General features: G+C 41.3%; 1 protein-coding gene across 1 annotated transcript in view; it reads right to left on the bottom strand.

The window, feature by feature from the left end:
• ZFHX3 (zinc finger homeobox 3) overlaps positions 1–24,537 on the bottom strand; it is a 510,940-nt gene that overhangs the window by 341,435 nt on the left and 144,968 nt on the right. Inside the window, 1 exon segment of the mRNA XM_021408156.1 lies at positions 6,464–6,572. The gene's annotated coding sequence lies outside the window, so the exon portion shown is untranslated.

Below are 24,537 nucleotides of genomic sequence, written 5' to 3'. Positions count from 1 at the left end.
CGCCAGCTGTGGATGGGATATACCAGAAATAAAGACAACCGCTGGGACAAGCTCGCTCTTCCCCGCAATTGCTCACCCCTACCAACTGCAATCCGTACCCTTCTCTCACAGACATGTAAAAGCACGTTTCATTTATTTACAAAATAACGTTTCCTAACGCAGCTAACAAATTAACGTAGAAATATTTTGATCGCAAATGTTTAGAAGCAAACCTCAATCCACAGCAACCCCACAGGGAGACCCTGCATGGCTATGTCACATCTCAGTGCCCCCATGGACACCAACACACAGCAATTCTGGAAGCCACAGAAAGGATCCATGTTCAGGAATATGTTGTTCATTCTGAATTATTTTAACTCTCATCCTTTAAATTATTTGTGTAATACCAAGGTTCTGTTTTTAAGAGCAAGTCCACTCTACAGCAACAAAGGCAAAATTAGCCACAGAAGAGAGCAGGGAACAAGAAAACTGTTAAATAAAACTGTACGTAAACTGAATTTATATTCCTCTTCCCTAGCATTTATGACTACAAACACTCAGAGTTAGTAGTATTGTCACTGGAAACGTTCTACAAATTTCCCTTTACATATACACATATATACACACACTTGTACATATATAGGGTTTGGTTTTTGTCTAAGCTGAATCTTAGAAATGGTGGGGGGAGGGGGAAACGAGACTGTTACTAAATAACAGATAGGACATTTTCAACACTGCATTATGGTGAAAAACAGAGACAGAATACCTGCAAAGATATAAAGGAATAGAAGGAGAATGGTACAGCAGTTATCTTTACACAGTTGCGATACTAATTAAGATCACAGGTGCCTTTGTTGGATCAGCAGCAGCAGTTTTGTGTCAGAAGTGAAGGGGAGGAACAGAACGATCAGATCTTGTTTAAAGTACAACTCTCAGACACAGCAGCAGCGTGTGGAGTTGCACACGTTGCTTTCGGGGTAGGAACACAAAAATCCCATTTCTCAAGCAGAAACTTATGCATGTCTATAACCGAGTCCTTTTTTTTTTTTTCTCCTCCTCCTGCCTGGCCTTGTCTCCAGAGTACTTAATGTTCTGTGAGAGAGGCAATAGCCTGCCCTGCTGAGTGGGGAAGTTCTTGCAACACAGACACAATAACCAGTGTGATTTCACTAGAAGGGCTCAGAACACGAATTGATTACTGCTCGGGAAACCTGAGGAGATCAAGTTAGGACAACCGAGCCCATTCCAGACCCATGCTGCAGGAGGAAGCGCAGCTCCCGGGACGCGCTGCTCACGCGCTGCAAGCAGCTTCCCCACACAGGGCTGCGCAGAGCCGCTCCGCGCTGCCACGTTCCTCCTTGGGACTGAGGATGGCACTAAGAAAATCTGTTGCAGCTCCAACCAAGCACGTGTACGTGTACAGACAACCTATGAAAATGGGAACTTACATGAATTTGTGATGTACGAGCTGCTTTTCAGCTGCTACATTTACCGACGTGAAATGGCCACGTTTGTGCGTGTTTGCATTTCTATTGCCGTGGAGCAGCCATGCATGATGCATGTGATGTGCAAACCGGATTTATGCAGGTTGAAATATTCCAGTATTTGATTCTTGTTCTTGACAGAGAGCAGGGCTTCCATTGAAAGCTCATTTAATAAAAATAATGCAATGCAAATGAACCCGAATCAGAAAAATTAGATTGATGGAAGTAGCTCGGTCGCTGTAATTACACAAGGTGTATTATTTCCTAAATTCTCTTTGCATTAAATATATACCATACATTTATCAAACATAATTAGCAGTTTAGGTGACAAGGATTTGATTTTCCTCCTGTAATAAAAATCCCTCTACACGGGCACGTACACCTAAAACGCGATACGAACATTTTCTCACTATCACTGTTTACTTCTCTAAGAAAAAATTCATAGGATCGAAGAATCAGAGGGGGAACACCATTTAGGACTTCAAAAGCAGAGATGAGGAAGATGGCTAGGTCAACCTTCCGTGGATTTCATAGGCATAAAATAGAACTAAATCAGTCAAAGCTTTTAAGGTTGTTAGTCAAATAAATCATATTTGAAAGCAAAATAATTGATGATGCCCAAGTACAGCTTTATTCCTTTATAATCAGCATTTCATTTTTTCAAATATAGAAATAAATTGATGAACAAACAGCAATAGAAACAGAAATAAAAAAGAAGCTGTGACAAAGCCAGATGTGGTCTATGGGCATTTCAGTGAAAGAAATGGGTTTGCAGGAAGACAGACTGAGCATGTTCAACAAAAATCTTATTTTTATGGAGCTCTGCCTTTTTTTCTTTTTTTTTTTTTTTTGCCTCTTGATAATTTACCTCTGTCTAAACCTAACGTAAAGAATATCCTGGAGAATATTTAAAATCACAAAAAAATTGAAGTGATGCTACATGGATTTGAAGCATAAGGCTAATATTAACGCACTGTTCTCAGATCTTCACTGATACTCTTCAAGCTGGCTTTCTGATTGACAGTCTGTCTTCAATCTGAATTTTCTGTCTTCAATTTCCATTTCAACTTATCGTTCTGGCAACATGTTTTCTAGGCGAGCCCTGTCTTTTAGAGTAGAGGTAGTTCCCTTTCTTTGCCCAGGACTGTACCAGCCAGCACAGCGGGCCGTGGCTTCTGAACTGTTCCAAAGATGAGCTGAACATCTGACACTTCTTGTTCCCATACAAACTGCGTTGGTTCTTAAATCTGGTGAACAACCAGATCCAAGTTGTGATGACTGACAACGCCCTGTTCATTGCACACCTAGAGGCCACTTAAGTTGTAGGCACGCTGGAAAAGAGGGAAAACGGGGTGCACTCCTGGGTATTTCCACAGATAACATTTACAATAACATTAAGCTACTAAATGGCCGACACTTGCCAGGACTCTCTAAATTACCAAACTGCAGCTTATCTCACACCTTCCACTGCAGCAGCAGCCTCTGCGGGAGCAGTCAACGAAAGCCAGGTTGGGCAGCGCACACCGATCTTCCCCCTGTAACACCAGCACTGCCCTTCTGCTTCTTTCCCCACCAGCTGTTTTCAGCAGAAGCAAGTGCCAGAAACAAGCGCTTTACCCTTAAACACGGATCTGTCTCCCTCTGTATTAGCACTTTGGCTTCATTTAATCTCTGCTGTATGCCATAGGGCAATTCAAAGTTTGTTTTATACGTTCTAATTTCAATGTTCCAAGCTTCTCTCACTTTCTGAAAATATATTTAGCCAGAAATGTATTTGTTTGTTTTTAAAGATATTTGAAAAAGCAAAACATGTTTCCAAAGCATTATCAAGCTGTGAACTCTGGGCCTGTACACAGCTCGAGGTTTTCCAGGCCGTGTGTTTCAGGTTGGTTAGCATTATGTCCACCTTGATTGAGAAGGGGAGATGGAAAGGAGCTCTTGCTGGTTGCGTAGCTCAGGTGCATCTGTATCCATCTACAAATTATGTATTTATTGCACATGCCCTAATGCATATCATTATTACAAAAACACAGCTGACTTCCCACAAACGCCATCAGCCAGCAGGACCGGGGGCATCTTTGTTTATGCTGAATTTCCATCTATGTTTCATGGACACAGAAGTGCCATTTTTCACAAAGAATGTAGCAAAACGTGGAATAACCGAACTACACAACCTGCCTGGCTCCACCAGAACGTACCCGGCCAGACTTCACCCCTCGGTGAGGAGCCACAGCTACCAGCCCCAGAGAGCAAATATTTGCAGGATAGGACACAATTTCCTAAACAGAGGCACATTAGGAGCTATTAAGCACGTTTAAGGATTTCATTAGCACATACAGACACTTATGAAACACTTGTGTTTCCTTCTCAGTGAAATTAAATGCGGTGACGCCAGCCACACGGAGCTCTCACACCAACATGAAAACATTTCCAGTACAACAGAGATGACGGAGCTTCGCCCCGGGCTGGGGGAGGACACGTGGGCTTTTGTTTATTTTTCGGGTTGTGGGTTTTTTTGTTTGTTGTGTTTTTTTATAGCTTCATAGATAATATAAAAATAACGGCAGAAAGCACTTTCAGTTTTTCTCTCAAAATCCCCCAGGATTATATGGGGACCTCAAGTCAAAAACCTTCACTTTAGAACAATAAATAAATAAACCCGCTAAAGCCTTCCCAAGGCTGGGCAACTGTAGCATAAGTAATGCAGGAGGCTGAGAGATGCCAGATAAATTTGATTACTATAAAAGATGGGAATATGTTTCTTTCCTCAGAGAATTCACAAAAAGGGGTCAAAAACAAAGCAGCACTGAAAGCGAACAACTTCATTTCACCGGAACTCAAGGCGACAATACAATACAATTTGGTGGGAAGGTTTTATCACGGCGGTGCAGACACCTCCTAATCTTCTATTTCTAAGAAGGGAAAATAGGAAAGAGCCCAAACAAAATGGGACTCTCTCTCCTTCTTAGAAAAGTTGCTCTGAATATTGTGTCATCAATTTAGCAAACAGTTCAAGAGCTGCTTTCTTCTTACATCTTCTCCCAATCTCATAGTACCTCAAGCATGTTTCATTAGAAAAGAAAACCTTTCACTTTACATTATTCTTCCTATTTGCCAGATTACCAAATCAGTTACGTTGAACACAGAGAACATCATTACAAGAGAAGACCTCCCTCCTCTCCTCGTTAAGGGAAGTGACTCGCTGCTAATTGTTACGGGCCAGTGTAACAATTAGAGGCAGAGATCTCCTGAGCACACCTCTCCAGCTAAAGGATAGCCCCGATTTCACATTGCTACAGTTCTCCCCCACAAACAGCCAGGCTCTTGCAGTTGCTCTTACAGTGGCTAACGTCTCTGGAATCGCATTTTCCTTCATCCATCCTAGGCTTGCACTCGGCTTCTTCCCTTGCACATGGTGCTGGCAGCTGCTGGCCATGCTGCACTCAGCCAGCACACCCTCATCCCTAGCAAAGGGTACACTTACAGCTAGCAGCTAAAGCTATTCTTACTAGGCACTATTAGATTTCACTTATTTTCGTTACTTTTCCAAAGCCATCCAGTTCTTTCTATTTAATATTCCAAACTTTACTCCTAAGAGCATCCCTCAGCCCCATTTCAGTAAATCCATGAGTGACTTTTACAGAAGGCTTACAAGTAAGAACTATAAAAAAGTTGATCTTTGAGGAAAAATTAACTTCCATCTAGCCTGATAAATTCATTTTCAGCACACAAAACCTTATTCACACCACACTTCATGTACAAGCTTCATCATCTGCATTTCAAATAAATACTTGCCATCATGGCATTGTTCTGGATGCTCTACAGAACAGGCTTGCAGCACTTTTTGTCTGCAATATATTTTTAGTAGTAAAAGAAGATAAAGTTTTTATGAAACAGTCCATCTATGGCAAGTTCATTACTGGAAAGTAACGATATTTATGCTCAAACAAACGTACAAACACCCAGGAAACTTCTGTAGGATACTTAATGACACAGCATCTTAAGAGATTTTTCTAACACTTCATTGTTACTGTTAAAGACTTGCTGCTTTCAAGTACAAGCATAAGAGTTTTTTCTTCATTAAAGATCAGCACATGACTGAGATGGTATTAGAACAAAGAGCCTCTCACAGCAGCGACTGCGTAGGCCACAATGGCCGTGCCCACTCTGCATCAGATGGGAAGTTTTCAATTCATACATCATTTCCAACTTGCTGCAGCAATCCCACAGATCTGCCAATGCTATTGCATAAAGACTTCTTTTCCCCACCCAGAACATTCATCTGGGGGTACAAATTACTGGTTATTTTGGTGAGAGTTATTTTTGCCAAAATTCGAGTGTGCCACCACAGCATGGATGTCAGAGAAGAAAAGCATACTCACTACTACATAACAAAGACAAAACCTCATATTCTCATAAACAATATGGCATATTGTATTTGAATACATCAAAATAAAATTATACTGTCTACATCACAAGTGAACCTACTGTAGAAAAAATACACAATAGTAAGAAATGAGCTAATGCACATGCTTGCTTCAGTATTTTTAAACACAGATTTGCATTTGTATCCCACATTTTCAGAAATTACCCTCCCAGGACAGTGACAGACCCACAGCAAAGCCCCTCCTTGCAAAAACATATTTGGGCAGAACACACATACATCTTCTGCGGCCATTAACACAGGTAGATCACTTACTTTTGCAGCTATCCCAGATAAATTATGAAGATTATCATTAATTATAAAGTTATTATTGTTGGCATAGTCTCTAAAATGCTTGAACATTGAGCTGCGTTCCAAAACTCCGTAATTTGCTAACCTAGGCACTAAAGCTCACTAAACTCACTAAAGGCACTGAACTCACACCGTGCCCACAATTCACACATCTTCAGACTGAAAGCTGATAAAACGGACAGCTTTTGCATAGAATTCATTTAAATGTTACTAAATACTTGCACTCAGAACTCAGCTTGGAAACGAAGAAGAGAGGCTTTCTTACCGTGTGTGACGGCCTTCTGGGCTGGCAGGTGTAGCTCAGGGCAGAAGAGCCACTTCTGGGCATTAACTCAACAATTCCACTTCTTGTTCAGGATAAATCCAGAAAGTATCTAGCACAAATAAACAAAAACACAAATTTAGCAGGGCCTGGGTGGGAACAGACAGGTACTTTTCTTGCTGTTTGACAGACAAGTTCTCCCTGATCTCCTTTCTAGCCCACCTAGTAAAGGTGTGCCCTGCAAGGGCAGCCACGGTCCCGGCCTGGCTCCGCACCAGGGCACAGCGCTGACAGCGACACCTGCACCGCAGCCAGCACGGGGAGAGCGACCATGAGCCACCCAAACACAGCCCGTCCTCCTGCTCTCTAATGCATGGATGCAGATATTGAAAAAGAAGTAGCAAGGAGTAACAAAAGCTGCAGAAGGAAGAATATCTTTGAAAAAAGCACCAGTTAATATTTTCAGAAAGATAAGGCCTCAGAGCCAATCATTATGGAATATACGAGAAAAGTACTAAATATAGATTATATCATTCTCCTCCTTTTGTGTGTCAAAACCATATCTTAATTTTGTTTTCAAATCTGCCAATCAGGGCATAACTAATCACACAAAAAAACATTTTAGCTTTCACACGTCTGTCACGTGTTAGGAAACCCGCGTCACACCGACATTTCCAGGGGAAACTCGAGGGGTGCACGGACCAGCTCCCACAGATCCCTCGCATCTGTGCTCTCCAAACTTCATTATTCAAATATTCCGATACTATTGAGAGTGGAAGCATGCAGCCAGCAAATTCCTTCTCTCTGGAAGATTTTGCAGAGGAAAAGCAGCTTCACACAGTAGCGGACATGTTACATTTCCTTCTGTAAGAGTGGGGAAGAGACTGCATGGTTTGCAAAATAAGACAGACCAGAACAGGTCCTGGAGTCAGCCACACAATTTTGAACAGTCCAAACACGTCCCATCATCTCCAAACACTGACCTACATTAGGTTTTAATCTCAAGTCACATCCCAAATTATTTCTAACAGCGAGAAGTGACATCATCTGCAAGTGACATGATAGCTCTCTGCCCTTGGGCTGCATGCCTGGGGTTTCCCTGCTCCTCTGACCTTAGCTGTAAATCCATTCTTATTCTCCTCTGATGTTCCCTGAACTGAAGGAGAGAAAAAGCTAGTGGGAGAAAGCGGTCCCTTGTAATGAGAGACACTTCCACCAGGCACACACGGGGGGGACGTCGCCAGCACCCCGGAATGAGCCGTGCACACACCAGTACCACCAGTACCACCCAGTGCTGTCCTCAGTAACACCACCCGTCAGCAGGCACCTGAAGGGAAGAATATTTTCAGGAGCATGAGCTGTTACTCAATTTCCCACTCATTAATATCTATTAAATTGAATAAAGAGCTTTTCACTGCATCTACAGTTATTTCACTGTAACAATGTGGGAGTTATCTACAAAAATCATTGTTTAGATGCAGTGAGGATAGGTATTAGCTAATGCTCCCTACTATTAACACTCACAGTTAAATACAAAGATACATAACATTGCCCCAAGTTCATTATATATTGCTAGGCTCTGCAGCAAAGAAGTCTTATCACTACTGAAATGTGCTCCCAGAAGGTCCCATAAGTGCTCGGGTTACGCGCTGATACACCTTTCTTTTCAGTTACACCAAAATATTTCTGCAAGTGTTGCGTCCCTGAAAAAAAATATCATTTTAAGTAAATGAAATGTCAATCTACAATTACTTCAATATTTCTATCATTTTAACGCGTCAAAACACATGTAAGATATCAAAGTATGGTAAGGCATCAAAGTATGGTAAGGCATCGGAACCAAATGGTTTTGAGTTGAGACGATTTTTGATGGTAGCATAGCACAAGAACAGCTCTGAAATCTCAGACCATTCAACAACAGTTTGCAGAAAGCTCCCTAAATTACTGCCCAGCTGCAATGAAACAACCAGGCACAGGATGAAATATTTTACTAAACACTGAATAAACACAAGTAGCTAAACAGTTACAGTTACACAGCAAGTAGGTAAATCTGCTTGTCTACATTCACAGCACAGTTCCTTGAAAACAGTCTCAGACACAAGCTATGGACATTGCAGTATTGTTAGCTGAAAACTTAAAGGGAACCTTTACTAATATCTAATACTAATTTTAGTAATATCTAATACTAATATCACCATAACAAAAAAAAACAGCAAAAGAGGAGGCAACACTTCTGCACAGTCCTCTGGTGGAGGCTCCACGGGCTCTGCCACGTTACAGAAGTAAAGGCCCTACTGTCAACGCCATTATGCTTCACAAAATGAGTTCATCCAAAGAGCATCCAGCACCGCTCCACTGCACGTGTCAGCACGTGGACAGCCGTGAACAAGATTTGGTCTTAACATCTAAGAACTACAGAACCAGCAGAGCTGATGTACAGAGCCTGATAGAAGTGCATTTACAACAAGAACTCTGCAGTTACCTATGGCACTTCCACCTCGGTGTCTTCTGCATAACCCTCAGTTGCAAATGCTTACCTGAATGTAGCAAGCAGGCATGTCAGTGCAGATCCCACCATAAAGATCTACAGCCCTAAACCGTTCCACCTTCACTGCAAACCTCTCAACTCAAAAATCCATAAAATATTGAGTAATAAACAATAAGCCCGGAAAATTCTTGGGAAAAAAACACCACTTGATTCAGAATTGTGAATCATGGAGCCTGCACGTTTCTGACATAAGTTCATGAAATAAAAACCTCATTAAAGCTTTAGCCAAAATTTCTAACTCATCAAAGGCCCATGTTCTGAATAGCAATGAATTTTATGAAAAAGAAGCAATTTTTCCTTGTCTGCATGTCTGTAAAACATCTCTTGGGTTACAAAACCAAATCTGATGACACTGAAAAGTCTTTCAGGAACAAAGACAGACAAGTAAAACAACTACCAGATCTCTTTAATTCCATGCAAAAGTGTCAACAGCAAAATCACTGCATCTCTTCCATAGCAGAATATTAAACAGTTCATTAATATCCATTTTCCCTTCTTTTCTTTTCAGAGGCTACTAAAATTGTTTCTGTTTGATTTTACATGAGTGAAACTCCTCCCAAATGAAACAGGTACAAGTGCCTTCAAAGAACATTCAAGTGTACATCATTCAAGACCTTGGCAGTCCCTATCTCCGTGAAACAACAATAGCATCCCTCTAACAATGACTTGCTTAACTATTCATTTTTGTAAATAATGGAACTGAAAATTATCTAGTGATGGATTTACACTTTTACAATGCATCTCAGGGATGAAAATGAATAGGGATGCAGAAATTATGTATATTACAATGGGTGACACACAGAACTTAAGATTCTAGCTAGCTCCACAGAAGAACACAAGCTGGAAAACAGCACTACAATTTTTTAGCATTTACCTTTGTCTAATATTGCTCTGAGATATCCTATACGTATTATTTGTATTATGCTAGCACTTAAAAGACTCCAATTAAAATCCAAACACAGTTATATTAGGCAGAAATAGTATGAAAATTACAATAGGTGTCATAGCCATTTTAATTCAAAACAACCACAATAAATTGCCTCTGTCTCAGATATGCCTTCCTTTCCATTGCAGCTACCCACAGAATTTAGCATATTAGGTCTTATATTGAGGGGGAGCACTGAAAGGATTGCCTAGGCTGTCTCTTCAAACTTTATTTTATTTGAAAACCACGTTAACGTTCCCAGCAGAGGCACACAGCCTGCGCAGCACAAGCCCACTGACACCAGGCTTGCTTCCTCGTCACCTTTCCTGAGAAGAAGCCCATGGAACCGCACCACCCTGCAGCCCTCCAGCTGAGAAACCCCGCTCCCCTGAGGTATAAGACTGCAATTTTACAGAAGATTGGGACATTTTGATTTTCTTCTCATTGCTCCTCCTTCTTAGGATTTTTTTTCTTGTTTTTCTTTAAGCATAAGTACTGATTTTACTAAATAGACCAATTTAATTTACTGTAGGCTATCATTTTGCTATTAGTATGTTTGCACAATGAGCAATTTAGTCCGGGAACTAGGTATGATCTGTTAGAAAAGTACTCTAAGATATGGAAGCATCTTTCACGTATGTCTTGCCAGTTGGATAATTCAGCATCCTTTTGTTTTAACTTGAAGAAGAGGACACCTGAAATTAACAGTTATCAAAAAATAAGATCATTTTGAGGCAGGAAATTGACAAAGCTGTCAACTTCTCTTACAGTAACACTAATAAGCTTCCAGATTACTTTGGTATTAAGTAACAAACAGCAAGTGTTATCGCTGTGCCTATTAGTTCTCTAGCCGGGTGTTTATTATAAACAGTATTTCAGACACAGGACTTCAGGAGACAATATATAAATATTTTAAATGGTAAAATATAGGTGCTGGCTTTTTTTGTACCGTGTCCAGAAAATCTGCACAAACACATCAAATTCTCCACCTAGGGAATTTACTTTATTGTTACGTTTGCATTTAAAACAAACGTACATGACCTATTTTGGGGCTAATATAACTAAAAGGAACCTATTTGTTGTTTATTATTTATAGAAGATTCACTTCAGATTAGGCCTTCTGCAGACGTGTGTATCTGTGTGGCACCATAAAGTGTCTCCAGATATCCCCCAGCACTAAAACAGACGAGGAAATGACAAGTTAGGATGTATCCCAGTACACACAGTATTTTATAAAAGCTAAGATTAAAAGCTGTTTTTTCCTCTTCAGAAAGGCCACATGAAAGAGCTAGCACCATGGCTAATGCATTGACCTTCTGTGTCTGATAATGACAAGTTCAAGTTCCTAGAGTTGGATAAGATGTGGAACTAAAGTAAGTGCACTCAAGCAATGAGTTCTCCTGCTCTGTTAGAATCCCACTCACAAAACCAGTTCTCTAGAAGGAACAAACAAAACAAATTTTTTTATATATATTTAACCATGGACTTTCCCTATACCACCAGCGTATCCCAAAACTACTCTCTTCTGTCTAAGGCACAGATGGTTCCTTTCACTTATTCATACCAAACTTGAACTGATTTCACACAAGTAAAAGATGGTAAATTTCTGAGAGAAGTGTAAATTTGCTGCTCATGTCTCCAGTTTCTTATTTTCAGCTTTTTTTCTTGTAAACAGAGAGAGTAAAGCATAGTAAAATCACGCATAAGAGAGACAGCAACTATTCACAACCAACCAGGAAATCAGAACTGCATTTTCACATGACAAGCAGATCTCCTGAAGTGAATTGCTCTGTAATTTTACAACGTGTTTTTTGTTTTTTAGAGGGGGATACATGTCTGTGTTTTAGCACATTTTATGCTGTAAATAGATATTCAAAATTACACATGGATACCATAACACATCTCCACTTAATTTTTGGGAGAAACAATAAATGCTAGAAGAAATGCTGGGGCTCAGCTTGGTATATATCAACACATCTGTCAGTTCTTAACCATCAGATCACAGCCAGAGTTGTACAGGGAGCGATCCACACCTCAGCCAGCACACAGGACAGAATGCGAGCACAAAATCGACAATATCATTCTAAAAAGGATTCCTTTAAACCAGTATTTTTATTTTGTTCCCCACCCCCAGTCTGGGCTCACCTCAGAAACAGACATTTATTTAGAAACAAAAATTAATCTTCTGCACATCCGAAGTTCGGGTACCTCCTATACCAGGAAATTCTTGCAGACAAAATTTTTTTCTTGGAAAAAAAAAATCACAGAAACACAGTGATACTGAGTAAAAAAAAAAAAAAAACACATTAAAAGAACACTAACATTTCTAAAACAAGAGCTCACGCTGAAGTTAAGAAATGGCCATAATTAAACTTGTCCAGGAAGATAGATTAAGGTCAAACATGTCTATTAATTTTGGGTACCCACTTTAAACCACCTTAGACCCAATGTTTTATATTTTATTTTTTCATCAGCACATCATCTCATAACGTTTTCAGCAGCTCCCTCTGCAGCGGTGACTTCTGCCCAGCACAGCCCAGGATGCGCAGCACCAGGGGGATGGGCGAGCCAAGGGTTGCCAGCTCTATGTAAGCAGTCTCTTGCACAGGCAGAAAAAAAAAATTCTAATTTTTAAAGAGGCATTCAATTTATCTACCCAGAGCCTGCACTCCTTTTCCTGTGCACTACGTTAATTTCAGCTTCCACTGCTCAGCTACAGCCAGAGGCCTCCACAGCAGCAAACTCCCTGACCAAAGGCTGTCAACCCCGTAACTTCTTCACTACCAGGGACAACTCTCTGTGCCCCCACCCACCCCATGTCCCGGGAGGCTCTGAGCAGAACCAGGCTGGCTCCCCACCTGGAAGCCAGGAGCCCAGCTGAGGCCTACCACAGCACCGAGACCCACCTGCACCTGCGGCACAGCACGGCTGCACTGAGGAGGCAGTGGCCTGCCCTTACATCTCTGCTCCTGCTGCTTGTCGTCAGGGTGCACCACAACGCAGGGTGCCACAGTGGCCTCCTTCAGCCGTGTAAGCGGAGGGAACCAAAATACAACAAACAGTGCTCCTTGGCACTGCGTGCTGGCTGAGGCGATCCTACCATGGGAGGCCACGGCCCGCCCCAGAGGATCCCACCTGCTGTGGGAGGCCACGGCCCGCCCCAGGCCGCGCTGTAAGCTGCCACCTCAGCAAGGGGAGACAGGGCCAAGTGTGCCACCGCCCGCAGCCACACCTGGGGATTCTGCCACATGGGAAACTACGCTGTCAAAATAAAAGATGTATTCGCACTTTGTAACACATTTTCTTGGGGTTTTGATACATCTCTCACTAATTCTAATTATCAAAGAGACTTTCTTTCTAAACAAAGGCTGCTGCTTCCTCATCCAAGAGCGACGTTACGATGCTAAATGAGGTACGCGATCAGAGCGCCTTGCCAAACAAAGGGAGAAGTCAAACGCAGACACTTGTGATTTCCGTGCTGGATCAAGCAGAGGGAAAGGAGCTGCAGAGAAAAAAGCCGACGCTTCAAACACATGTTTCTGTAATCAACAGTTCCTGCAAGCAAGGTTCAGAAAATTACAGGAAAGATGATCTTCTTTCTGGAAATATTCTTTTTTTTTTTTCCTGTTTAAGATGAAATTTCTTTTTTTTTTTTATACACATACCAACCTTTAGCTTTTCCTCTTCATTTTAGCTTAAAAAAAGGAAAAGCTATCCTAATTTTCTTTAAAATTTGGCACAATAAATTACAGAGTCTGTCGTGTAACTTCATTTAGATAAATTCTGAAGTGCTTGTTACACACTCACAAGCCAGAGAACGATTTCTGCCACTAAGAAAAGATATTTTTCCTAAGACATAAGTTATTTGTTAATAGGTCTACATAGTCATTATGTGAATACACAGTCCTTTAAAAGCTTATTGTTTTCCCAATAAATTGGATATTAAATAGTTATCTGGACAATTTTAATGTTTAAAATACAAACAATAACAATCTTCATAAAAGCAGTTACTTCCTAACACTGCTTTCTGTTTCCACCAAATGAACGCACCTTTTCCTTCACAGTCTATTCTGATCTGTGCAAGTTTGAGCTCTCAGCATCCGTTAAGGGAATACAAGAGAGAACTCTGCTAATTTCTTATCTTGCTGTTCTTCATGCTTAAACTTACAAGGCAGTGTTTGCCAAACAACATCACAATGCTTTTTTTTTTTCATCCTTCCTTTATCTATTCAGCTCTTAGTGCCATCGCAGTTACTTGGAAGCGTACGAAAACCCCCATCACATATATTCTGTTTACAAATAAGCATCTGCAGTAGGTGAAGCTAAAACCATGTCAGCCAAACACACTTAAAGCTAATGCTTTAAGGTGGATAACATGGAAACAATGCAAATAAGGTCATCTTTGTTTATTAATAGTCATTTCCGTTCCAGTGCAAGAGGGTTACCTTTCTTATTTCCTCTTATTCCTTCATTTGGCAGTGATGTCAGACAAAGTCACAGTGTATTTTTAAGTTCTATAAAGTATATTTTCAAGTTGCTTACTTTTTCACATCTTTCTGTAATATGAGAAATGTCACATCTTGTTTAGACACAATTTTAATAGTTTCATTTATTTCGGAGGATGCTTAAATCTTCTATTTTGGATCAGGTTCTTATTTGCATTCAAAGTTACTATGAAAAATTACTAAATACTGTAACATTTGACACATTGTCTTAAACTGAGCACGGTAAAATCCAGGAGGTGGTCTTCAAATCAGCACACTAAACTTGCACATTTTCTTCCTATGACTGTATGCAAAAGACAGGTAATTGCAGAAGAAAAATGTACATTTTTATTTGTCGGTTGGTTTTTGTGTTGTTCCTGTTCTTAATAACTCAGGCAGTGAGTAAGCATTTGATGGGAACAGCTGCCAAAAGTGCACAAGCAAATCAGGCTTAAAAGGCAGTGTCCAAACATATATCAGTTCCTTAAAGCCCTCTTTTATGAAAATTAATTCTTTCCAGCCTGAAATGTGGCTTTGACACACCTATGAGCTACTGCTAGCCATCCCTATACGCTGGTTCACCAACAGTTTTACTGCCAGAGGAGATCAGGTCAGAGATGGCTTGTGTTGTCAGATCAGTCACTGACTACCTCAATTGCCTTTGGCAAATCATTTAACCTCTCTGTATTAAAGTTTTTATACCAGTAGAATAGTTCTTCATCATGGTGGGAGGAGTTTAGCCTATTAATTAATAAAAATAACTATAAAAATGCTCATAGTTTAATACCAATCTCCATCTGCTCTACAAAATAATAGTAAAAACCAAAGAAACCCACTGCCACTGCACAGTAGAGAGAAATGAACTGTTTCTATATAGGTGAGAGCTATTTCAAAGCAGCTTTCTGCCCTATGTCCCTTAATGACCACACAAATTAGGAAGTACAAGGCTTTTCGTTTTCTTGCAACTTGTGAGTAATAACAAAAAGAAGCAACAGTCTTTGTCTCGAACTGACAACTTGCATGCTTTGGAATACTGCTGTAAGTTTTAATGAGCTAAATGATTTAAAAATATATATTGAGAAAATTCTCTTGATCTGAAACCTTAGATGCCACGTTTCAGCCTAAAATGGAATGTTCCTGCCTAGATCTAACCCCTGGAAAACAGAGTATATCACGGAAATGCTGACAGAACATTAGCTACACTGAAGTGTGCTAACGGGTACCGCTATAATACACTCTATTCCAGAATAATTTTTCTTTTTATTATTTCATTAAGTTGTATCTCACTAAAGTTCCTCCTAGGATCTCTCTACAGCACCAAATTTTTCATTGAGAAAACTATAAATCATAGGCCTAAATTACAATTTAATTATAAACGCCTTCCCTTCTAATGCTGCCTGGGACCTTTTACCCTCCTACATAATTCTAAAAAATGACCCCTGTCATAATTTCCTTCACTAGAATAATATGCAGAGATCTAATCCTGAATCCTGCTGTCTTATAATTTAATATAAGAGGTAATTATTATTCAAAAGATAATGTTGCAGATATTGAAAATATTCTCAAGTTTAAGTCTAAAAAAACCTTGACTTGGTATGTAAAAGCCTCTTATTTGACTCTCGTAGAAAAGGAAATAAATAAAAAGGTTTTAAGATTGTCTGCAAAATGCTAGCAGTTTTATTTGTAGCTGGAATTTGTCTACTATAAATTCCATAACCTTTGAACTACAGAGAAGACACTCATACACAGAGCAAAACCAGGAAGGCACCAGATCATTTATTATTGATTTCTGCTGTTTGCCATAGGTTAGACAAAAATTCTTAGATTGCTGCTCTCTAGCTGAAAAACACGTTTGAGGTGGCTCCGCATTGCTGGGTGCAAGGAGCTACACATCAGCTGGAGTAAACAAAGAAAAAGCCTTCTTACAGTTTAAACTTGATTTTAAATCTGTCACGTCAAGTCACAGCCATGCTTGTCCAAAGCATTCCCACAGAGGAGAAATTAAATAATATTAAAACTTTAAGGAATTCATACATTTTTTTTCCTAAGTCAGAAAAGCGAAGGCTAACACCGTCACGTCAATTCATCTTGCACACGAGGCAGTGAATTTAATCGTGTACCAAGAACACAGCTATTATTGCCTGTCTCTATTCACTTTACAAAGACTTTGACCTTAAAGCCTTTTTTTTTTTCCCTAAAACTGGGATTTCATCAATTAAGACGTGTTTTCTCTTTAGCCAACTCTTAGGTTATGCAAGAATATCTGCCAAAGAAGCAATCTGATCGTACAGATGGAGAAAAGAAGGTCAGGATGTGCATAAGGAGAAGGACTTAGCAGAGAATTCCAGAATGTCATAAGAATGAAACACAGAGAACAACTGCAATGCTTTTTCAGGCACAAATTCAGGGAGCACGCCCCATTTTTTCCAAGCAAATGAGATATCCGATGAGCTTCCTTGCTCCTGACTGTATACAGCACCATCAGTAAGACCAAATAAAACACCGTAATGACAGATTCAACATCCTGAAGAGGTAGAGGCCAGTGAGGTGAGCAGGAAATGGGGTTCACTAGAGCTAATTATAGCCCATGCTCCCCCTTCTTAGGTGAGGCAGAACATCACTATTCGGCTCAATAAAAATCAAACTATATCGTGTAGAGACTCCAGTTTACTACCTTTTTTGTTTTTGCTTGGGGAGCAGTTCATTTAAGATGTAATAAATTGAAGTTTTTTTCCTGTCCTTCCATAAATCTAGGGACAGTGCAAATGAGGTGTTCCTCATTACGAACAGAAGAAAAGGGGCTCCCTAGATAGTGACACGGACCGGTAGCATTAAAGCACTCATTAAAAGGAGCCCTGTTCTTTTTTGTAATAAGGAATATTACTTAATAGCACTACAAGCATGGTTCACTTCATATTGCTGAAGTGAGCTTTTGGGGTGCAGTGAAGAGGAAAAAAAGGAAAAAGTACCACAAACATAATAAAATAGAGAGATGGAATTTTGCCTGTAACAAATTAATAATAAGTAAGAAAGTGTCATTGTCTGCCTGTATCTAACAGCATTGCTTCATGCAGCTGAAAGATGTAAGGATCTCAGGGGATTCGTGGAAGATGCTAGACAATACTTTCAAATGAACAAACAAAGCCAGAGTAGATGGGCACAGGTAGACTGACAAAGATCGCCAGCAGATGATTTTGTAACGTGAGGATCCAAGAAAATACAAAGCTGGAACAACTGGGAAGGAGTCCTGCTCTCAGCAAGTCAGGATGGGTCATTGTGACGGGATGTACAGCACCAAAAAGAACAGAGTGGAGCAACGCAAATAATTTTCTATTGCCACTTCCAACAGAAGACTCTCCACAACAGCAGTGGTAAAGGTTTGGACATTTAGAGAATCTGAATTTCATCCCTTTGGGGATCAGTCAAAAGTGAAATTTCAGTTGTAGAATACCTCTGAGTATGTTTGCTGTTTTCTGTGCGCAACAGGAAATATCTATCAAACAAACTTATTAGGTACAAAGCTCATAGGTAAGATACAAAGTACACGAAGAAAGAATGATGGATCCCCACTGCTGGCATCCTATCTCACATGGGTTCACACGGGAGAAGACAAAAAATGTTCTAGTGATTATCTCTGCAATTGCATTCTACTCTGTCATCAAATACCATTCACTTCAGAACCTACAAGGCTGTGCCTGCAAGCACGCACCCCAAGGCTTCCCGTTGGACCCAGCATTCAGCAGGAAGGTTTTGCAGGAAGGTTTGTACTGCATCAAATCCTCCTGGTCAACCTCAGAATTCAGTGGGGGGAAAAACACTTTGACGAAGAGATGAAGGTCAGAAAACAACGGGACTCTGCAGAGGGAACAATTGGAGATCTCAAACAAATCAACTTTTTTTTTTTTAATTTTTGCAGCTCTACTGCCATTCAGGAAGGAGAATAAGGAGCATTAATTGAACAGGTATTAAAGCTGTTGAAAGTGTTTTTGTTATAAGTCAATCACGTTGTCAAAACCATGATTAATCTGAGTAAGAGCTTTGCCTGAACTAGAAATGAAAAAAATGAGTTTACGTATTACATTTACATTACATGTACATTAAGTTTACTTTAGAAATTATATTTCCAATAAGCTATTGAAATCAGTAGGAAAACACAGATTTTGTTTCTGACAAAACTTCTCCTTTTGCTGCTTCTGCTTTTCCTTAGGCAGCCATCGGCGTGCGCAGCGTCCGGGCTGTGTACCACAACACGGGTTAGCAATGACTTCTGGAACTCTCCTCTCCTTGCTTTTGTTGTCAGCATGTCTGTTTTGCATGGAGAATGTTAATAGAACACTGCAGAGTACCTAGACAGAAGTTCTTTACAGAAGCAAACTTGCTTCACACAAATGAATTTTCCTTATACCTGTGCCTCGAGCAATTTTTCTTCTCTTCTTTTTCACCAAATCTATTCTAGCATTCATTTGCAAAAGCACGCTAAAATAACGTCAGTTCTCAGAGCAGAAGGATGACGACGCCTGAAACCAGCAGCAGGGCAGCTGGCCAGGAAACTACCCATGGGTGACACATGGCACCTCCTGTGCTCATCTGCAGAACTTCATAGTTTTCCTGAGGTCATCTCCCTCCTTTGTCGGATTACTATGAACTGTACTCCCATCGTGGAACGTACCCAGCATCTCCCAGGTTTCTGTTGTCTGAAAGTTCAGGAAGCATAGCCTCTGCTTTACGATTCAGCTCATTACAGCAAACACAGCGAAGAGCCAGGGTGAGGGCAGGCCCCGCCAAACTTCCTTCCACATCTCCCTCCATTTTGACAACGTTAAATATGCCCTAAATACGATTCTTCAGACAGTCGTACACCTGCACTCACCTAAACCACACCTCCTTAGCGTGCTTTTAAACAAAGAAGCCACGTGAGACTGTCAGAAACCTCCCTACAATCAGGAGACATGGCATCTGCTGCTTCATTCCTGTCCGCAGCTGGTGCTCTGTCACACAAGTTGGTGCTTTGGAGAGACAACACTTCTTCTGACAGATCTGTGCAGTTATTCATTTAGTTATTCATTTCCTTGTCATCTTCCAAGTGCTTGCAAATAGTTTGGTTATTTTTTCCCAGAATTTTTGCAGGCAGTGGAGCTGAGATGACTGGTCTGTAACTCCCGTCTAAACTGCTGTTAGGCTAATGACACAGTGTTGCCTTCTGATATTTTACATTACTTGCACAAGTTTTCAAAGACAGCCACTGCCTGTTCCAAGTTTATTCCAGCTTTACACGTTCCTTTAATGAGGTTTGGAAGCGACGGTTCTAACAGCATCTTATACACTTTAACCTGTTTCTTCTCTATTCAGAACTGAGATCTTATCCATCTGGCAAGTGCATCAATTATGGTAGCTGTTGTCCTATAGATGACCTTTAATAGAGAGGGATTCAAAAACATTTGGCTGTCTGAAAATTATCATTTGCTCTCCACTGAATGGAGATCCCACACTTCTCTTTATTTTCCTACTCCTGCTCTTGTTCTTAGTACCATTATCTTTCCTTTGTTTTACGCATCTTGCTAGCTGGTTCCCATTTTATGATTTGGCCTCTCTGATTTTATCAGAGCATGCTTCTGCTGTACTTTAATACTCACTCTCAGCAGTCGGCAAGGTGGTTTCTTACACCTTGCATCCTCCCTCTGCTCTAGGATACTTTGCAATTGATAAAAAGATTCCATTTATGTAATTATTCAGACTTCAGGTCTGAATAATTCCCCATAATTCTCATGTTAGACATCTGAGATGTTCATTGTTGCTGATTATCCTTGCCTTTTAATTGTGTACTGAGCTAAAAAACCTGCTAGCCTTTTGCCTATGATGTCCCAAGTTACAACTGCCTTCTGTGTTCCTTCTACATGTTCCTTCTCCAGACACAGAGGTATATGCTGCAACAAGAATTCAGTTTCTTATAACAGTTTTCACTTTTCTCCTGTCTGTAACTAGAAACCACACCAAAAAAAAAAAAAAGAGAGAGAGAAAAGGACAAACAAAAGCTCGGGACCCAGCTGATGGTAGCACCCTTTCTTAGGGGTCCAAGAACACTCATTCTTCCAACTTTACAAGAATAGTTTTGCAGGGGGAGCCCGGCCCCAGCACATTTCTCTCACATTTAATAGGTCACTTTAGTAGCACGTTTACTTACTCCTCATCAAACAAGGATAATTGACAGCTTTCCACCCCTAGCATCCCCACTCCGAGAAGGCAGTTTCCCCAGGAGCCGCCTTGTACAACCTCAAACACTTTATTACTGGTCAATTTGGGTTTCCTGCCCGCTTTAAGTGGCAGTGCTGAGGGTCTCTAACTCTCTCGTGTCTCGCTAATCAATATAAGCAGTCACTTCCACGGCATTTCCCTGCTACTCAGCAAGAGGGGCGACACACACTGCCATGGGCTGTAAATAACTGGATAGCTTTACAGTTGCATCATAAAGCAACTCAAACTTCAGAAACAGGAGGAAGATCTTATTTTCTGGCTTCTTTTGAGTTTTTCTCTGCTTCCTTCCGTGAGAGCACAGAATGCCATTGGCCCGGCGCCATGGCCATGACCCGCTGTGCCCCTTCGGCCGCAGCACTGGCCTGGCCCCGCGCCATCCCCGCCACCACCAGGGCCGGGCACCGCTCATGGAGAGAGCGGCAGAAAATTCCATCAAGTGTCGACCGCAGCTTTACAGCCCCTGCACTACGGGTATGAGAAAGTTAGGATTAAACAATTATTGCCTCAAACTCACGCAGTAAAATTCGTTTATGAGGTAAATTTTAACAAGAAACAAACAGTTAGTGTTGTTTATAAGCAAACTCAAGCTGTAAAAGCCAGGGAATGCTTTGTAAATGCCAGCCCATGGGCCAGATGAGGACCTGGGGGGAGCTCCCTGCTGCTTGCAGCTGGCTCTCACACGCACGCAGATCTGACCGGTTCCAGCAGCCAGGTGCAACCAAAGCCGGGCACAGTGGTGAAAGGCATCTTCGTTTGTTAGTAAAGAGCTCTTCTCGTGGGTCTTCCAGTGTGCGGAATGACCTCCTGGTAACGTCCATATCACAAATGGCCGCAATGGCTGCTAAAAGATATCAATTAATAACTAATAACATCTAAAAGATCGTGCTGAACACAGCACTGGTGTGCACGAGGCAGTGCTGGGCTCCGCCAGCTGAACCAAGTGGAGACCAAACACCCGGAACGCCGCGCCAAAGGCTGCCGGGCCCTGCACGTGTCAGGGCTGTGGCCGCACCTCGGCTGCTCGCATGGAGCTGCCCCTTCAGCTGCAGGACCTCTGCAGCGCGGGAGCTGAGGAACGTCAGTGAACAAACACTGCTGCTCACACTGAACTCCTCGCACTCGGTGTGCTCTGAGAAGGAAATACACCTTAACTGATCCAACTTTACTAATCCTTAACAACAAAGAAATAAAAAAACGGGGCGGGGGGAGGGAAGGAGGAGGATGCAACATTATTCTTTCGACCGCACGTTAAAAAAAAATAAAAACCCTTTAAAAAGTGAATATATGCCTACTGCAAAGCACTGAGGTGAAAAGGGAGGTCTGATCATCCCTGCTCCCCCAGGATCTCTTAGAGCGTGTGTGTTTCTGTGGTGGTTGCCTTGTGGTTTCGTTGTTCACTACAGTTTCCCAGAGCCCTATATTTTACTGAAACATAAGTACAGGCCCACCAATTCGCTGACAAGCTGATCTATTGGCTCTAGGACACTGAGGGGAATTATGCTCCTGCCGCCCTGATGCTCTCCTTTGTTTAGAAAAAGAAGAGAGAAAGAGAGAGAGTGAAAAAAAAAATCCTCAATCGTTTAGTACAAGTCATTTTACATGCTGGGATAATGAAGTATAAAAATGCCTTCAAAGGACTGATTTCCTACTTTTAACTCACTACCAGCCGAGCTCTTTGTGAGGCCCTCTGGAACATGCATTCCCAGCCCCACTCAAACAAAAGAGCTGCGAATTCATTAAACTATTTAATTATGCCTTTTTATTTTTCTCCATTAGCAAGCCCTGCCAGTACAAAGTAAATAAAGCCACCATGGTCTTTCCCCAGCAGACACACTGACTGTTTTTATTCTTTATTCAGTTTACAATATAAAGGGCTATTTTTTTCCCCCCTCCTCCTATTCTTGGCTAGTTTCCTAATACAAGCCCTACAAACAGAAGCATCCAACTGTACATGCAATGCATGGAACTAGAGAGCAGCAGCAGCACTCAGCATTGCAAGCACATACCCTAGACAGCTTTCAAAGTACCAGCAGCCAGCGGCAGCCAAACAGCACTTTACAGCCAGGCGCGGAAAAGATATTAGCTTTTTTTTTTATACTCTAGTAAATTTGCTTTTTACATCTATTTCTTTTCAGAAGGGCTTGTTATTGAGCTTACTGTCCACAAATTCCATTGATCTCAGGCTGTGACTCAATCCATATGCTCACGCTTTGACACCAGCACAGCAAGCAAGCGATACAAATCCTGTTCAGGCTACAAACTTATTGATTTTATAGATTTCCCCCAAAGTTGTGATAATGATATATCATTGTTAAATTTGGTAGAACAAACTGCTTTCCCAATCTGTCAATGCGAGCATGAAAACCAATTCACAGCCTTGTTTAGAAGGCTTTCCCTTCAGAAGAATAACTACTGCTAGCGGAAGCAGATCACCAATACCAGCCGCTGGCACAGGCGTGATGGATGTTACCTTCCCCGCTGCCCTTTGCTGACCCGCAGCAGCCTGGGCTCCCAACTCGCCTCCTGGTGAAGAGAACCACCCTCAGTTTTCAGCAGCATTTTTCAGATTCATTATTTAAAACTTGCAGTATACGTAAACCGTGGTAATAGCTTTTAAACATATTTCCTCTAAATATTTTAGATGCATTAAGACAACATGAAAATTATTGATTTTTAACAAATCATTTTTGTTTGCTCTGTTCCTACGCTCACACAAATGACGAAGCTATGCTTCTCCCTTCCATGGGAGGGAGACAGAATACTGACTTAGAGGAGCGTCTTCACTTCTTGCATCATCACAGCTTCTCCATCTGACAACGGTGGGAACAATGAAACATTCCGCTTCATAACAAATGGCCTCTGCTGTGAAACACAGTTGGGCATTTTCCTCATGGCTTCTTTCTGCCAAAGCAGAAACCTGATCCGACGTTCGTCTCCTCACCAAGAGGCTTCCATTCCAGAGGTATTAGAAAAAGGAAACTCAAGCTGTTTCTCAGGTTCTGAGAACACAGCATAAGAAGTTCATCCGTCCTTATGTGCTTATCATACCACAGAAAGGCAGTCATCAAAAAAGTCTGCGCGGTGCAGAAGATGCACAAAAACTGTAAACAGCTGTTGTGTTTTTAACAAACCATGAAACAGCTCTAACAAAATGGGTTAGCGGAATTACAATGCATGCTTTCATTCACACATTCTCCTCTCTGAAGCAATTATTGGCACTCCAAGAAGAGAATTCATGAAGAAAAAAACTTACCAAAGAAACTGAAACCAATCAAGAGTCAAGAATTACAGTGTTAGAAAACAAAGATTAGGAAATCAATGTGAATAAGTAATACCTCTCTTGCATACCTTCTCTTTCCTACCACAGCCTTACTATCTGTCATTTCTCCCTGTTCTCCCAGCGTACTTCTCTTCAGCACAGGCAGAGCAGTTCACCCATCTGACATCGTGCTATTAGTTCAGCACGCAGCACTGCGAGTTCTCGCAGCTTCTCCCAGGTCTTGCTGGTGATAGCTCCCCACACACATCTGCCCATACATCCCCGAGCATTTAGCTGTGCTCCTGGGACAATGCCTCTGAGAGACATTTTTGAAGAGGTGAAAGCCTCCTTTTACTTTTGATTTAATTCAAGGTGATAGATGCCGATCTCTTTTACCTACTGTGGCTTTTTTTGAACTTTCTGAATGCCCTTTCCAAATATGTCTTTCTGAACTTCAGGGCACTTTACATTTGAGCATGTGCCTGCAGTCTCTCTTGCCTTACTTCCAACTACATAAGGAATGGTTCCAATACACTCCTCGCTTGTCTATGGTATTTCTGCTGTATCTCTCGCTACAACAGAAATGCCAGGCTGACAGGTGATAGAGAA

Source organism: Numida meleagris, chromosome 10 (assembly GCF_002078875.1).
Source record: "Numida meleagris isolate 19003 breed g44 Domestic line chromosome 10, NumMel1.0, whole genome shotgun sequence".
NCBI classification, from domain to species: domain Eukaryota; kingdom Metazoa; phylum Chordata; class Aves; order Galliformes; family Numididae; genus Numida; species Numida meleagris.
The sequence above is the reverse complement of the archived record's forward strand: the minus strand, read 5'-3'. Positions and strand labels throughout refer to the sequence as shown.